Below are 10,027 nucleotides of genomic sequence, written 5' to 3' on the forward strand. Positions count from 1 at the left end.
CAAGACTCCTATCTGCCAACTGCTGTGGACTTCAGCGGTGGCTGCCGCGGGCTATGCGCGGCCTCCTGGGGGTCCCGCCTGCCCGCGCAGGCAGCTAGGACGGGGTTATCAGCAAAGCCTGTGAGGCGCTCTCATGGGGAGGGGGGGCTCCGCAGCCCCCCAAGGTGGCTTCGTACACCTCTTGAACGTTGCGGCCCGGCCGCTCGGAGAGAGCGGTGTCTACCCGGGCAGACAGCCTGTCGGCCCCGCGGCCTGGGCAGGCGGAGCAGGTACTCTTGCGCTCGGGGGCTCTGCTCGGCCCGGAGAGTTGTGTGCGGGGCGCCGTCGCCTCGCTGGAACCAGGGGCGTCGTGACGTTCGCGCGCGCCTAGCCGCCGCCAGAACAGGCCAGAAAGGTTGAGCTGCATACGGATCTAAGCCGTTGCCCAAACTAACTCTGGCCCGTGTGACACAGCCGCGCGCGCGCTTTCCTACGACACTCGACCGCCGGGCTCCCTCGGCCTGGGAGGCACTCTCGGGGCGGGGGGCACCGCAGCCCCCCAAGGTGGCTTCGTACACCTCTTGAACGTGGCGCCCGGCCGCTCGGAGAGCGGGGTCTACCCGGGCAGACAGCCTGTTGGCCCCGCGGCCTGGACAGGCGGAGCGGGGACACTTGCGCTCGGGGGCTCTGCTCCAAGGAGCGAGAGCGGCCACTCTGCTCGGCCCGGAGAGTGGGGTGCGGGGCGCCGTCGCATCGCTGGAGCCAGGGGCGTCGTGCCGTGCGCGCACGCCTAGCCGCCGCCAGAACAGGCCGGAAAGGTTGAGCTGCATACGGATCTAAGCCGTTGCCCAAACTAACTCTGGCCCGTGTGACCGACACAGCCGCGCACGCGCTTTCCTACGACACTCGACCGCCGGGCTCCCTCGGCCTGGGAGGCACTCTCGGGGCGGGGGGCACCGCAGCCCCCCAAGGTGGCTTCCGTACACCTCTTGAACGTTGGGGCCCGGCCGCTCGGAGAGCGGGGTCTACCCGGGCAGACAGCCTGTCGGCCCCGCGGCCTGGACAGGCGGAGCGGGGACTCTTGCGCTCGGGGGCTCTGCTCCAAGGAGCGAGAGCGGCCGCTCTGCACGGCCCGGAGAGCGGGGTGCGGGGCGCCGTCGCCTCGCTGGAACCAGGGGCGTCGTGACGTTCGCGCGCGCCTAGCCGCCGCCAGAACAGGCCGGAAAGGTTGAGCTGCATACGGATCTAAGCCGTTGCCCAAACTAACTCTGGCCCGTGTGACCGACACAGCCGCGCACGCGCTTTCCTACGACACTCGACCGCCAGGCTCCCCTCGGCCTGGGAGGCACTCTCGGGGCGGGGGGCACCGCAGCCCCCCAAGGTGGCTTCGTACACCTCTTGAACGTGGCGCCCGGCCGCTCGGAGAGCGGGGTCTACCCGGGCAGACAGCCTGTCGGCCCCGCGGCCTGGACAGGCGGAGCGGGGACACTTGCACTCGGGGGCTCTGCTCCAAGGAGCGAGAGCGGCCACTCTGCTCGGCCCGGAGAGTGGGGTGCGGGGCGCCGTCGCATCGCTGGAGCCAGGGGCGTCGTGCCGTGCGCGCACGCCTAGCCGCCGCCAGAACAGGCCGGAAAGGATGAGCTTCATACGGATCTAAGCCGTTGCCCAAACTACCTCTGGCCCCTGTGACCGACACAGCCGTGGCACGCGCTTTCCTACGACACTCGACCGCCGGGCTCCCTCGGCCTGGGAGGCACTCTCGGGGAGGGGGGCACCGCAGCCCCCCCAAGGTGGCTTCCGTACACCTCTTGAACGTTGGGGCCCGGCCGCTCGGTGAGAGCGGGGTCTACCCGGGCAGACAGCCCGTCGGCCCCGCGGCCTGGACAGGCGGAGCGGGGACAAGCCAAGGCTACCGGCGGGCGGGATCGACCGGGTAGCCGCCGTGGGGAACACAACTTGGACGTCTCGCGCCGTCGCGGACCACCGTCCTCCGTCTCTCTCTCCCTCTCTCGGAAGGGAGGCCGCCCGAGGCGCACGGGCCTCGGACGGCCAGGGGTGGAAGGGCTCCACCCCAAGGTGGCTTCCGTACACCTCTTGAACGTTGGGGCCCGGCCGCTCGGTGAGAGCAGGGTCTACCCGGGCAAACAGCCTGTCGGCCACGCGGCCTGGACAGGCGGAGTGGGGGCAAGCCAAGGCTACCGGCGGGCGGGATCGACCGGGTAGCCGCCGTGGGGAACACAACTTGGACGTCTCGCGCCGTCGCGGACCACCGTCCTCCGTCTCTCTCTCCCTCTCTCGGAAGGGAGGCCGCCCGAGGCGCACGGGCCTCGGACGGCCAGGGGTGGAAGGGCTCCACCCCAAGGTGGCTTCCGTACACCTCTTGAACGTTGGGGCCCGGCCGCTCGGTGAGAGCAGGGTCTACCCGGGCAAACAGCCTGTCGGCCACGCGGCCTGGACAGGCGGAGTGGGGGCAAGCCAAGGCTACCGGCGGGCGGGATCGACCGGGTAGCCGCCGTGGGGAACACAACTTGGACGTCTCGCGCCGTCGCGGACCACCGTCCTCCGTCTCTCTCTCCCTCTCTCGGAAGGGAGGCCGCCCGAGGCGCACGGGCCTCGGACGGCCAGGGGTGGAAGGGCTCCACCCCAAGGTGGCTTCCGTACACCTCTTGAACGTTGGGGCCCGGCCGCTCGGTGAGAGCAGGGTCTACCCGGGCAGACAGCCCGTCGGCCCCGCGGCCTGGACAGGCGGAGCGGGGACAAGCCAAGGCTACCGGCGGGCGGGATCGACCGGGTAGCCGCCGTGGGGAACACAACTTGGACGTCTCGCGCCGTCGCGGACCACCGTCCTCCGTCTCTCTCTCCCTCTCTCGGAAGGGAGGCCGCCCGAGGCGCACGGGCCTCGGACGGCCAGGGGTGGAAGGGCTCCACCCCAAGGTGGCTTCCGTACACCTCTTGAACGTTGGGGCCCGGCCGCTCGGTGAGAGCGGGGTCTACCCGGGCAAACAGCCCGTCGGCCACGCGGCCTGGACAGGCGGAGCGGGGGCAAGCCAAGGCTACCGGCGGGCGGGATCGACCGGGTAGCCGCCGTGGGGAACACAACTTGGACGTCTCGCGCCGTCGCGGACCACCGTCCTCCGTCTCTCTCTCCCTCTCTCGGAAGGGAGGCCGCCCGAGGCGCACGGGCCTCGGACGGCCAGGGGTGGAAGGGCTCCACCCCAAGGTGGCTTCCGTACACCTCTTGAACGTTGGGGCCCGGCCGCTCGGTGAGAGCAGGGTCTACCCGGGCAAACAGCCTGTCGGCCACGCGGCCTGGACAGGCGGAGTGGGGGCAAGCCAAGGCTACCGGCGGGCGGGATCGACCGGGTAGCCGCCGTGGGGAACACAACTTGGACGTCTCGCGCCGTCGCGGACCACCGTCCTCCGTCTCTCTCTCCCTCTCTCGGAAGGGAGGCCGCCCGAGGCGCACGGGCCTCGGACGGCCAGGGGTGGAAGGGATCCACCCCCCGCGGGAAGGGGACGCGCGGCGGCACCCGGACGCGGGAGCGTTGACCCGGGGGTCTTTACTCCGCCGAGGCGTAGCCCGGAGAAGGAGCGAGACCGGCCGGCGGGGGTGGAACACCCCCTCATGCCTCGCTCCTTCTGGGGATAAAGCGCGTCGTCCGCAGGCCGCCGTCCCCTATCCCCGCCCTGGACCGCCCGCATCGGCCGGAGCCCGAGGGGACAGGCGGGGGTCCTTCGCTTTCGGGAAAACCGTCACCAAACGTGGGGCCCGTGGCCCCGCTCTCGGCCGCCCTGAGGCGGGAGAGCCCGGATCGTTCTCTCTCTCGGCGTCGGCCCCACCGACGCCGTCGCACGGTGGCCTGGGAAAGGGCTGCACCCCCTGCGCCACGCTTCTCCCCCGGAGTACTCCCCCCGCAGGGGGCTCCGCGGGGTGTCCCGACGCGCAGAGTCGCTCGCCTTCTTCCGCGGGGGACGGGAGGGACGCCCACGCGCGTCCCTTCCCCATCCTCGAGAGCCGTACGCGCCGAGGGTGAACCCGCTCGCCGGGGCGCCGGGGAGCAGGGCCCTTGTGGTCCTTCCCCGGACATGGGCGCGGCGAGGGTCCCCCGGCCGCGACGGCTCTCCCGTTGACCCACTCTCTCGCCTTGGGTGGTGGTGATGGAGGCGGCTGCCTACGCCTCAGCCCGGCATCTCGGAGGGGGGTCGCCCGGGCAGCCAGCCAGCCAGCCTGTTGGCCCCGCGGCCTGCACAGGCGGAGTGGGGACACTTGCGCTCTATGACTCTGCTCCCAGGGAGGTGGCAGAGGGGCGGCCGCGGTGCTTTGACTTTGAGCGGTCCCCACTCCAGCACTCTGAGAAATAGTCACTTTGTCAAAGACCGCACACCGCTCGTTCCCTTATATGCAAAAAAGGTGTTCGTCCTGACGTTTTGCGAGCCCTTATTTTACCGTCGTCGGCGCTATCAGGGGAAACAGGCCCGCTCCTTCCGCCTTCATGGAACCGTAGCTCGGCCCCGAGGGCCCAGGATTACCCTCATACCGGTTCTCACGACATGCGTCGACACTCGGCTCGGCCCCGGCAGCCGCAGCTCCCGCCGGCCCGGCCAGCCGGGTCCGCACCCCTGGCCGGCGCCTGGAGCGTCTGGACTTTGTCGTTTTCTCTCCAAGACTCGTCTCTGCCAACTGCCGTGGACTTCGGCGGGGGCTGCCGCGGGCTGTGCCCGGCCTCTTGGGGGTCCCGCCTGCCCGCGCAGGCAGCTAGGACAGGGTTATCAGCGCTCTCAGGGGGGCCTCCGCAGACCCCCCACAGGTGGCTTCGTACACCTCTTGAACGTGGCGCCCGGCCGCTCGGTGAGAGCGGGGTCTTCCCAGGCAAGCCGCCTGTGGGCCCCGCGGCCTGGACAGGCGGAGCGGAGACAAGCCCAGGCTACCGGTAGGATCGACCGGCTGGCAGTCGTGGTGGAGCAACGGGGACGCCTCGCGCCGCCGCGGGCCGCCGTCCTCCGTCTCTCTCCCACTCTCGGAGGCAGGCCGCCCGAGGCCAACGGGCCTCGGACGGCGTGGGGTGGAAGGGCTCCACCCCAGGGGAAGAAAACACGCCCGCGCGCGTTTGCACAGTCTGCCCCGGCCCGGCATCTCGGAGGGGGGTCGCCCGGGCAGCCAGCCAGCCTGTCGGCCCCGCGGCCTGCACAGGCGGAGTGGGGACCCTCGCGCTCGATGACTCTGCTCCCAGGGAGGTGGCAGAGGGGCGGCCGCGGTGCTTTGACTTTGAGCGGTCCCCACTCCGCACATTGAGAAATAGTCACTTTGTCAAAGACCGCACACCGCTCGTTCCCTTATATGCAAAAAAGGTGTTCGTCCTGACGTTTTGCGAGGCCCTAATTTACCGCCGTCGGCGCTATCAGGGGAAACGGGCCCGCTCCTTCCGCCCTCCTGGAACCGTGCCTCGGCCCGGAGCGACCAGGATTACCCTCATACCGGTTCTCACGACATGCATTGACACTCGGCTCAGCCCCGGCAGCCGCAGCTCCCGCCGGCCCGGCCAGCCGGGTCCGCCCCCCGTGGCCGGCGCCTGGAGCGTTTGGACTTTGTCGTTTTTTCAAAGACTCATCTCTGCCAACTGCCCTGGGCTTCAGCAGTGGCTGCCGCGGGCTGTGCACGGCCTCCTGGGGGAGTCCCGCCTGCCCGCGCAGGCAGCTAGGACAGGGTTATCAGCGCTCTCAGGGGGGCCTCCGCAGACCCCCCACAGGTGGCTTCGTACACCTCTTGAACGTGGCGCCCGGCCGCTCGGAGAGCGGGGTCTACCCGGGCAGCCAGCCGGCCTGTCGGCCCCGCGGCCTGGACAGGCGGAGTGGGGACACTCGCGCTCGATGACTCTGCTCCCAGGGAGGTGGCAGAGGGGCGGCCGCGGTGCTTTGACTTTGAGCGGCCCCCACTCCCTTCCCAGCACTCTGAGAAATAGTCACTTTGTCAAAGACCGCACACCGCTCGTTCCCTTATATGCAAAAAAGGTGTTCGTCCTGACGTTTTGCGAGGCCTTAATTTACCGCCGTCGGCGCTATCAGGGGGAACAGGCCCGCTCCTTCCGCCTTCCTGGAACCGTGCCTCGGCCCCGAGGGCCCAGGATTACCCTCATACCGGTTCTCACGACAAGCATCGACACTCGGCTCAGCCCCAGCCGCCGCAGCTCCCGCCGGCCCGGCCAGCCGGGTCCGCCCTCCGTGGCCGGCGCCTGGAGCGTTTGGACTTTGTCGTTTTTCTCAAAGACTCATCTCTGCCAACTGCCGTGGGATTCAGCAGGGGCTGCCACGGCTGTTCCCCGCCTCCTGGGTGTCCTGCCCTGCAACACCGGAGGGTCAGGGGGGGTCTTGAGCAACTACTGGTAGGTGCAGCACCTCGGGGGCCCTCTGCAGCCAGCACACTGCTGCCAACAGCCCGCTCCCCATCACCAGCCAGCCCCTTCTGCATACATCTGGCGGGGGTGCTTTTTTGACTTCCCCCATTTTGGCCTATGGGGAAAAGCCAGGGGGAAAACCTCCAGAGTCAGGCCAACCTCCTGGAACTCCAGCTCGGCCTGGAGCTACTGGTTTGCCCCCTTCCCGGTTCTCAGGACATGCCTTGACACTCGGCTCTTCCCCAGCCGCCGCAGCTCCCCTCGGCCCGGCCAGCCGGGTCCGCCCCCCTGACCGGCGCCCGGAGCAGTTTGGACTTTGTCGTTTTTTTTCTCCAAGACTCATCTCTGCCAACTGCCAAGGACTTCAGCAGGGGCTGCCACCTGCTGTTCCCCGCCAATGGGTGTCCTACCCTGCAACACCGGAGGCTCAGGCAGGGTCTTGAGCAACTGCTGGTAGGTGCTCTCAGGGGGCCCCTCCACACCCCCAGGCCCACATCCAGGGCCTCCCTCCCGGCCCCTGGAGCAGCCAGCACCCCCTCACCGTCAGCACTCTCTCCCCGTTGGGACTGTGAAACTTTTCTGACCGTGCAAGCTTCGTCAAACGGCAAGGGGGCAACCGGCGTTCTGTGCCCGGCCTCCTGGGGTCCTGCCCGGGCACATCGGAGGCTCAGCCTGGGTTTTCAGCCACCACGGGCAGGTGCACTCAGGGGGCCCTCCGCAGCCGCCCATGCACACCTCTGCAGCCAGCACACCGCTGCCAACAGCCCGCTCCCCATCACCAGCCAGCCCCTTCTGCATACATCTGGCGGGGGTGCTTTTTTGACTTCCCCCCTTTTGGCCTATGGGGAAAAGCCAAGGGGAAAACCTCCAGAGTCAGGCCGACCTCCTGGAACTAGAGCTCGGCCTGGAGCCACCGGTTTGTCCCCTTCCCGGTTCTCAGGACCTGCACTGACACTCGGCTCAGCACCGGCAGCTGCAGCCCCCGCCGGCCCGGCCAGCCGGGTCCGCACCCCTGGCCGGCACGCCTGGAGCGTTTGGACTTTGTCATTTTCATGACTTGTCTCCTCAGACATTGTCCGACTGCAAGGGGGGCGGCCGCGGTCCGTGCCCAGCCTCCAGGGGTTGCCCCCGGCCCCTGGAGCAGCCAGCACCCCCTCGCCGTCACCACTCTCTCCCCATTGGGACTTTGAAACTTTTCTGACCGTGCAAGCTTCGTCAAACGGCAAGGGGGCAACCGGCGTTCTGTGCCCGGCCTCCTGGGGTCCTGCCCGGGCACATCGGAGGCTCAGCCTGGGTTTTCAGCCACCACGGGCAGGTGCACTCAGGGGGCCCTCCGCAGCCGCCCATGCACACCTCTGCAGCCAGCACACCGCTGCCAACAGCCCGCTCCCCATCACCAGCCAGCCCCTCTGCATACATCTGCTGGGGGTGCTTTTTTGACTTCCCCCATTGTGGCCAATGGGAAAATGCCAAGGGGAAAACCTCCGGAGTCAGGCCCACCTCCTGGAACTCCATCCCGGCCTGGAGCTACTAGTTTGTCCCCTTTCCGGTTCTCAGGACATGCATTGACACTCGGCTCTTCCCAAGCCGCCGCAGCTCCCGCCGGCCCGTCCAGCCGGGTCCGCACCCCTGGCCGGCGCCTGGAGCGTTTGGACTTTGTCGTTTTTCCTCAAAGACTCATCTCTGCCAACTGCCCTGGGCTTCAGCAGTGGCTGCCGCGGGCTGTGCACGGCCTACTGGGGGGTCCCGCCTGCCCGCGCAGGCAGCTAGGACAGGGCTCTCAGCAAGGGCTTGGAGGCGGTGTCAGGGGGGCCTCCGCAGCACCCCCAAGGTGGCTTCCTACACCTCTCGAACGTTGGGGCCCGGCCGCTCGGAGAGCGGGGTCTGCCCGGGCAGCCAGCCAGCCTGTCGGCCCCGCGGCCTGGACAGGCGGAGTGGGGACACTCGCGCTCGATGACTCTGCTCCCAGGGAGGTGGCAGAGGGGCGGCCGCGGTGCTTTGACTTTGAGCGGTCCCCACTCCTCAGCACATTGAGAAATAGTCACTTTGTCAAGGACCGCACACCGCTCGTTCCCTTATATGCAAAAAAGGTGTTCGTCCTGACGTTTTGCGAGGCCCTAATTTACCGCCGTCGGCGCTATCAGGGGAAACGGGCCCGCTCCTTCCGCCCTCCTGGAACCGTGCCTCGGCCCGGAGCGACCAGGATTACCCTCATACCGGTTCTCACGACATACATCGACACTCGGCTCAGCCCCGGCAGCCGCAGCTCCCGCCGGCCCAGCCAGCCGGGTCCGCCACCCTGGCCGGCACGCCTGGAGCGTTTGGACTTTGTCGTTTTTTCAAAGACTCATCCCTGCCAACGACTTCAGCAGGGGCTGCCACCTGCTGTTCCCCGCCAATGGGTGTCCTGACCTGCAACACCGGAGGGTCATGGGGGGTCTTGAGCAACTACTGGTAGGTGCAGCACCTCGGGGGCCCTCTGCAGCCAGCACACTGCTGCCAACAGCCCGCTCCCCGTCACCCCCCAGCCCCTCTGCATACATCTGCCGGGGGTGCTTTTTTGACTTCCCCCATGTTGGCCTATGGGGAAAAGCCAGGGGGAAAACCTCCAGAGTCAGGCCGACCTCCTGGAACCCTAGCCCGGCCTGGAGCTACTGGTTTGCCCCCTTCCCGGTTCTCAGGACATGCCTTGACACTCGGCTCTTCCCCAGCCGCCGCAGCTCCCGTCGGCCCGGCCAGCCGGGTCCGCCCCCCTGACCGGCGCCTGGAGCAGTTTGGACTTTGTCATTTTTTTCAAAGACTCATCTCTGCCAAGGACTTCAGCAGGGGCTGCCACCTGCTTTTCCCCGCCAATGGGTGTCCTGCCCTGCAACACCGGAGGCTCAGGCAGGGTCTTGAGCAACTGCTGGTAGGTGCTCTCAGGGGGCCCCGCCACACCCCCAGGCCCACCTCCAGGGCCTCCCTCCCGGCCCCTGGAGCAGCCAGCACCCCCCTCACCGTCAGCACTCTCTCCCCGTTGGGACTTTGAAACTTTTCTGACCGTGCAAGCTTCATCAAACGGCAAGGGGGCAACCGGCGTTCTGTGCCCGGCCTCCTGGGGTCCTGCCCGGGCACATCGGAGGCTCAGCCTGGGTTTTCAGCCACCACGGGCAGGTGCACTCGGGGGGCCCTCCGCAGCCGCCCATGCACACCTCTGCAGCCAGCACACCGCTGCCAACAGCCCGCTCCCCATCACCAGCCAGCCCCTCTGCATACATCTGCTGGGGGTGCTTTTTTGACTTCCCCCATTGTGGCCAATGGGACAATGCCAAGGGGAAAACCTCCGGAGTCATGCCGACCTCCTGGAACTCCAACCCGGCCTGGAGCTACTGGTTTGTCCGCTTCCCGGTTCTCAGGACATGCATTGACACTCGGCTCAACCCAAGCCGCCGCAGCTCCCGCCGGCCCGTCCAGCCGGGTCCGCACCCCTGGCCGGCGCCTGGAGCGTTTGGACTTTGTCGTTTTTCCTCAAAGACTCATCTCTGCCAACTGCCCTGGGCTTCAGCAGTGGCTGCCGCGGGCTGTGCACGGCCTACTGGGGGGTCCCGCCTGCCCGCGCAGGCAGCTAGGACAGGGCTCTCAGCAAGGGCTTGGAGGCGGTGTCAGGGGGGCCTCCG

This window comes from Eleutherodactylus coqui, unplaced genomic scaffold (genome assembly GCF_035609145.1).
Source record: "Eleutherodactylus coqui strain aEleCoq1 unplaced genomic scaffold, aEleCoq1.hap1 HAP1_SCAFFOLD_480, whole genome shotgun sequence".
NCBI classification, from domain to species: domain Eukaryota; kingdom Metazoa; phylum Chordata; class Amphibia; order Anura; family Eleutherodactylidae; genus Eleutherodactylus; species Eleutherodactylus coqui.